A 7766-nucleotide genomic window follows, 5' to 3' on the forward strand; every position below is an offset into this window, starting at 1 on the left:
CACCATTGTGAAGTTTGCTGACGACACAGTGGTGTTGGGTGCCATCTCCAACAACGATGAGGCGGCCTACATGGATGAAGTGAAGAATCTGGCATCGTGGTGCCAGGACAACCACCTCCAGCTGAACGTCAGCAAGACCAAGGAGCTGGTGGTGGACTTCAGAAGGGGTCAGCACAGAGACTACAAGCCCATTATCATCAATGGAGCTCCAGTGGAGAGGGTGCAGTCCTTCAAGTATCTTGGTGTCCACATCTCCTCAGACCTGACATGGGCTGCCCACATTCAGGTCCAGACCAAAAAGGCTAGGCAGCGCCTGTATCACCTACGACAACTGAGGAAGTTCAGGGTCTCTCCAAAGATCCTCAGGATTTTCTATACAGGCGCTGTGGAGAGCATCCTCACACAGAACATGACATCGTGGTTCGGGAACAGCTGTGTGAAGGACCAAAAAGCTCTCCAGAGAGTGATCCGTACAGCAGAACGCTGCTGCAGGATTGCTCTCCCCCCGCTTCAGGACACCTACACCAGGAGATGCCGGACTAGAGCAGCGCAGATACTGAAGGACCCGTCCCATCCTGGCAACAAACTGTTCCAACTTCTGCAATCTGGTAGAAGGTTCCGCATCATCCGGGCAAGGACAGAGAGACTCAAGAGGAGCTTCTATCCCCAAGCCATCCGTGCCCTAAACACACACACCCGCCCTCTCACATCATCTATAATTGACTGAGACAGGACTCTTCCAGACACTAAACCAAGGCACAATGTACATTTCAAATTCCTTTAATTTTAAACATGTTTATATTGTCTATCCTGTAAAATAGTCAGATATCTATTCATATTAATGTACAGAATTCACCTGCTTGCTGCTACCACTGCACATTCACCCAGTGTATATACTATATGTGTATATATATATATATATATATATATATTTACATTTCACTGTGTGTTATACTTGTATAACTATGCATGTGACAAATAATAAAGAACCTTGAACCTTGAACCTTGAACCTTGAACACTGGATGACTGACAGCTGTCCTGACAGCTGGACTCTCCTCTGCTGCTGCTTCACAGGTAAAGTCCAGAGAATCAAACTCCTCTCCTCTATCAACATCTGTCCCTCTGAAATGAAGCCCACAAAACCATGAAGCTGCTTTATGTTTTTGTCTCTGTGTCCTCAGAGTCCAGAGGACAGATCACAGTGACTCAGCCTGGAGCAGTGAGCTCTGCTGTGGGAGGATCTGTGAGCATCAAGTGTACGACCAGTCAGAATGTTCGTGTTTGGAGCAACTACCATCTTTTAGCCTGGTACCAACAGAAAGATGGAGGAGTTCCCAAACGTCTCATTCACTCTGCTAGCACTCGAGAATCAGGGATTCCAGCTCGTTTTACAGGCAGTGGATCAAACTCTGACTTCACTCTGACCATCAGTGGAGTCCAGGCTGAAGATGCAGCAGTTTATTACTGTCAGAGTGAACACAATCCTAACAGTCAGTGGGTGTTCACACAGTGAAAAACAGTCGTACAAAAACCTCCCTCAGTCAGACTGAACAGAAACTGAAGTGACTGCTGCAGCTGGAAGATACTGCAGAGACTGATACAGTTCACTGAGGACACACACACACACACACACACACACACACACACACACACACACACACACACACACACACAGAGTGAAAATGTCATTGTTGCTAAAGGAAAAAAAAGTTGGAAATATATCATTTATTTTTAACAAATCATTTGTGACCTTTGACTTCTGCTTCATACCAGCTCAAATAAATCTCAATTTCTAAATATCGATCATTATCAAAAATCATATTTCTGTAAGAAAAAAAATCTAACACTAAATGAAGTCAGCAAAAGTCAGTGAGTCATAATTATCTGCACAATTTAGCAAATACTTCAAATAGAAACTTTAAGTCCAAATCAGTCAAATGATCAAATTTCCATCTTTACTTTCTCAGGTTTTTAGATTTTCTCTTTTTTGCTGTTCAACACTGCCATGGTCCAAAGACCTGTTGATTTCCTATTCATGTTTTTGATTATTAATATGATTCGTTTCATTTATTTTCTGTTTTCCAGTCGCATTTCTTCGTCCCTCTGTTCCTTATGTTCTGTCAACCCGTGTCTCAGAGCTATTCTCTGGTTCCCTGTTTTATTTGGATTCTGCGTTCTGTGTGAGTGTATTCGTCATGTCTGATGAGGTTCAGCTGTGTCTGCCTTCTGTGGTGTATTCCCTCGTTACCCTCTGTGTATATTAGTATGTGTTCTAATAATAGCACTGACACATGTTCACATTCCTCAAATTGAGTTATTAATATTTAAACAGGTTATAGTCAAAGGTCAGCTGCCAATCTCAGAGTTAACCAACTCTGACTTTAAACTTAGGAGTTAAAACTGCTTTGTTCCTGAAAGCAGTTGAACAAATTGAGTTGAGATGGAATCTTGAGCTCTCAGTTTGAGAACAGATGAAGGTAAATTTATTGAACTGTTTACCTCGACTTAAGCACATACCTGTGTACTGAACAGCCCTCGTCAGTGGATCCCAACACCAGTATTTGACAGTAACAGGTGAGCCTCAACTTTAATTTGTAAAGAGACACCATGAGAACTGACATTACAATACTTTTATTTTACAAAAGTCAGCGTCTTTCAGTTCAAAGTTTGTTAGGCAGCTATTGCACATTTAAAACAACAACACAAACACAACGCAGCAACAAGAAACTATGCAGTATATTATAACCGAATACTTAAACATGACTGCACAACAACCTTTCAAAAGAACATTTGTAGATGAATTGTTATTTTCCTTCCAATACTTGAAGCATTTTCTGAGCATCACTTTTTGGTGCATGGCTTGTTGCATGCATACCCCACCTGTCTCAACGGGACTATAAATACAACTATATGCAGTCACATTTGTAAAAACAAAAAACTTTTATACTAAACACTTTTAAAATGTACAATTTTGAAGAAGCCCAGGAGCAATCCCATTTCAGAACACTTAGAATAACACAACTTCCTCCCAAAAGGCCACAGGTTTCAACCACAGCTTTCCAGCATCAGTTCATGTAAATGCAGCTACAGCTTTCCAAATCCCAGGAATCCTTTTAATGCAGTGTTCATAAGATCTTTAAATTGATCCTCGTATGCAACACGTCTCTGAAGATACAGGGATAAGCTGCACATCGATGCATATCCCTGACTCCTGATCATAAAAGTCTATGTTGCAGGACCCCAGTGGTGGAAGTAAGTCAGCCCCAGTTATAAAGACCAGCAGCTCTTCAAACGTGTGGTCCACCTCTTGCTCTGTTAAAATACATACAACTAGTAAATAAACCGTAATGTGTAGGTTCATGAATAAAAGATTTATAATCAGTTACACTGACTGTTATGTAGAGCGGTTGCATTAATGGTAAATGGTAAATGGCCTGTATTTATATAGCGCTTTACTAGTCCCTAAGGACCCCAAAGTGCTTTACATATCCAGTCATCCACCCATTCACACACACATTCACACACTGGCGATAGCAAGCTACATTGTAGCCACAGCCACCCTGGGGCGCACTGACAGAGGCGAGGCTGCCGGACACTGGCGCCACCGGGCCCTCTGACCACCACCAGTAGGCAACGGGTGAAGTGTCTTGCCCAAGGACACAACGACCGAGACTGTCCAAGCCGGGGCTCGAACCGGCAACCTTCCGATTACAAGGCGACCTCCCAACTCTTGAGCCACGATCAATTTAGGAGTCAAAAACAGGTTGTTAGGCAAAACCAATATTGCGAAGCATCGTATAAAGAAAAAGCAAAGCAATCCTGCCCTCCTAAGACACAGGACATAAATTTTTGTCCTCCGAGTCGGAGACCTGTATGTCAAGGACCCTTGACAGGTATTCATATACCTAAATGCCAAGAGAAAGAAAATATGTGTGTTGTCGTTAGGATAGGGATTTATGTTGGTGTGAGAGACTGTAGCCTACAAGTTCATATTGTTCAATGACAGTTATGACATGTTGTGTTTCAGGTGATTTTACAGAAAAAAAACAAAACAAAATAACGTACTGAATACTTTTAACAAAAAAACTCTGTATATTAAATTACTTCTAAAATACCTACCCCAACACTGATCACGAGAATAGACTCATTCTTATACAGCGCTTTTCTGCTCCACCTGTGCAGTCAGTGTTTCATACAACAAACTGCAACATGCTGAAACATTTCATTACACAGCATGCAATGAATTTGCATGTATGTAATGTCTTTAATATCCTGCTTAGTAATGGCAGTGTCTCTCAATTCCCCTTCGCACTTACTCTTTAACATAAACTTTGCTTTACTTCATGTATTGAAAGTGGCTTAATTCTACTGACTCATATTGACTACAGATAGCACACTGGCTTCCAATTAGAACCCTGGAAATCATTATTTAGAGTTTAATATTGACATCACCACAAAAGTAAGACAAACAGTCAATTCTTATTTAATATAGATATTTTTTTATTCTTTAAAACTTTAAACAAACTTTCAACTTTAAACAAAGCAATGAAAAATGAGAGAAGAAATTGTATTTTTTTTTTTTAAAGCTACAGAGTGCAGACTGAAAGTAAGACCAGCATGAAAGTCACAGTTAGTCAGGTCAGGACTGGGGACACTGGTCTCTCATCAGTGGCTCTGAGACCACAGTGTGGGAGCCCTGGGTGGCCTCACAGGTCACAGAGCCCACCTTCATCCAGTGGTCTGCAGGGAGCCTCAGGGTGCTGCTCCAGCTGTAGAGGCCGTCGTTCTCCTGCACCACGGGGCTCCTGCTCTCCTCCCAGCTGATGCTGCCACTGCCATCCACCTTCCAGGACAGACTCCAGTCTGAGGGGAAGCCCTTGTTGGCCACACACATGACTGTAGCCTTCCCCTGTTTCAGCTCCTCACTGGAGGGACCCAGCACCTTCAGGGCGGGGCGGGCATCACCTAGGAAACACCAATCAGCTTAGAGGACACGAACCACAATTTGATTTTCTCCGTTAAGAAGTTTCTGTCAGGTGTTTTTTCTGCTCCACCAGTCATTCACTCACACATTGTTTCACTTCCCTTTCAGAAACCTCTCATGCATATCAGCACAGAGAGAATCATCACACAGTTTGAGCTGAAATATGTTCAAACTACACTGGAAATAAAAAAACAAAAAAACAAAACAAAGATGTGTCAACACTTTTAAAAGATGTTAAGCTTCAACATCATCAGTTCTTCGTAATAAACAGCTTGTTCTGGATAAGAAAGTCAATACCACTACTTACCTCATGTGTTTTTTTTATTGCTTACATTGTTGTAAATGATATGATACAATAAGAACACCAGAGATCTTTATCTTCACTCTGTGCAGTTTAACTTTTTTCATTGGAAATTGTCCTGAGTGTCTGAATATTCATTTCCAAAGCTGACTTTGTTTCTTAGGACAAAATTTATGAATAAAATATGTAATCAGTTACACAAAAAGTTTCCTAACCTTTCATATTAAATGAAATTAAAGAAAAGAAAAGAAAATTACATTTAAAAAAAAAGCTCTAAGTCTGACTTACTTCCAACTTGCAGTCTGGTTCCTCCACCAAAAGTCCACCACAGTGATACAAACTCATTGAGGTGCCGTACAAAAACCTCTGACTGTAGAGAGACACGGCTCTCTGACTCTGTTAGACTGGATTAAAACTAAAAGCTCTCGAGACTTAACCAGATGTATGTATATGTAAAATATCCTCAAGTCCACTCTGATGTTTCATATTGTGTTTAATATTCATTTTAACATTTATTCTGAAGCTAACTTTGTTTCTTCATGAAGATTTATCTAAAAACTATTTTCCTGAGGTTTTTTTAGGCGCATTGAACAGAAAAGTTAAGATAATCAAAAGAAAGAAATTTGCTAAAGTAAATGAGGTTTAAGTTTGACTTACTTCCAACTTGCAGTCTGGTTCCACCACCAAAAGTCCACCACAGTGATACAAACTCATTGAGGCGCCGTACAAAAACCTCTGACTGTAGAGAGACACGGCTCTCTGTGTGACTGAACTAAACCTACAAGCCCTCAAAATACAACTTTACCATCAGAACTAGAAATAATAATGAATAATATGAAACATCCCAGATTTTCATTGGAAATTGTCCTGAGTGTCTGAATATTCATTTCCAAAGCTGACTTTGTTTCTTAGGACAAAATTTATGAATAAAATAATTAATCAGTTACATAAAAAGTTTCCTAGCCTTTCATATTAAATGAAATTAAAGAAAAGAAAATTACATTTAAAAAAAAAAAGCTCTAAGGCTGACTTACTTCCAACTTGCAGTCTGGTTCCTCCACCAAAAGTCCACCACAGTGATACAAACTCATTGAGGCGCCGTACAAAAACCTCTGACTGTAGAGAGACACGGCTCTCTGACTCTGAGACAAACAAACTCAACAATATGAATTCTTTAAATCATAATTTCATAACATATTAATATTATAATTTTTACATAAAAAACAACGAAACACAATAAAACTATATTCCAATAATCCAATTTGGTCATTTACATTTAACAACTGTTAAGATACATCACTTTAATGCTTCCACCTTCTTTCTCATAACTCTAAACATTAAAATTAATTTTCAAGCTACAATCACAAAACTTAAAACTCATCAGGTAAAACCTGACAAATGCATCAAAACAGTTTTATGTTCTCTCACAAACACTTAGTGTCTTCAGATCGCGCACAGAACCAGTTAAAATGATAATACTGCTGAGCATTGCACACTACGTCACAAAACAGAGCATGAAACTCAGGTCTTTCTAGTCTCACAGTTTGTCCTGTTATTCTACAAAACATATAAAATGTCAACCTAAAACAGATGAATGATTCTGAGCAGGGCCGTGCAGAGATGCTGGAAGGGACGGGTGCTCAAAGTTCAAAAGGGGCACATGGAACCAGGCTGAATAACAACAACACTGTTGCTGTTGAGGGGTTGCTGCTGCTCCTGCTGCAGATAGTGATGGAGGTCTGTGTTGCTTTGAGACTGTAGACAGTAAAAAGTCCACAGCAGAGATGGTAGCTGATTAAAGAAGTGTTATGAGATGATAATAAAATGCAAAGATTGGTGACAGCGCTCAGAAGCATTAAACAACAAAACTGTGGGAAATGAACTCGGCTCTGCCTGTGAGTCACTCTTCCATCTCCTCATCTCATCTGTCACTCTCCACTTGCTGTACATCTCAGAACAGGGCACACTCTGGTGTTTCATTAATCTATTATTTAATTATCCATACTTAAAAGCTCATGCACCTAATCCAAAATAAAGTAATGATAGAAAAATGTTATAGAACCAAAGCATTGTGTTTATTATTGTTTTTATACTTGAGCACCTCTGCTATACAACAACTGGTACAGGCGTTATTGTTCCCTGTTGTGACGGAGTTACACCGTCCCGGGCCGCAGACAGCTGATCTGGGCGAATACACGCACCACCACCATTAGTTTCTACAATTACTGCGCGTCTTTTCGTCGACCGGGCAGATAAACAAAAAGGGGTGAGAGGTATATTTTGAGCAGTGCAGAGGGTGGCCAACATATTTTCCCACTTACCTTTAATAAAGCCGGTCGCGGAGACTCGCTGTGATCGCCGATTGTACGGGGGTTATGCAAGCCGATGGTATGGTGTTCTCGGGTTCAAATAGTGGGTTTGCGCGCGCTTGAAAGGTCACGCGAACTGCATTATTTTTTTTGTTTGCTTTTTTGTTGTTG

At 40.5% G+C, this 7766-nt stretch overlaps 1 pseudogene across 1 annotated transcript; it reads right to left on the reverse strand.

The window, feature by feature from the left end:
- Window positions 1–4463: 4463 nt before the first annotated feature.
- Window positions 4464–6000, reverse strand: LOC146682404 (Ig kappa-b4 chain C region pseudogene; annotated as a pseudogene). Its single transcript, XR_014917731.1, has 3 exons — window positions 5944–6000; window positions 5575–5656; window positions 4464–4966 (listed from the first exon to the last, which is right to left on the reverse strand). The product of XR_014917731.1 is annotated as an Ig kappa-b4 chain C region pseudogene (transcript).
- Between the last annotated feature and the right edge of the window lie 1766 nt (window positions 6001–7766).

Source organism: Copadichromis virginalis, linkage group LG22, assembly GCF_057382275.1.
Source record: "Copadichromis virginalis isolate Kocher_CV1m ecotype Utaka linkage group LG22, C_Virginalis_male_GT1.1, whole genome shotgun sequence".
Classification (NCBI taxonomy): Eukaryota; Metazoa; Chordata; class Actinopteri; order Cichliformes; family Cichlidae; genus Copadichromis; species Copadichromis virginalis.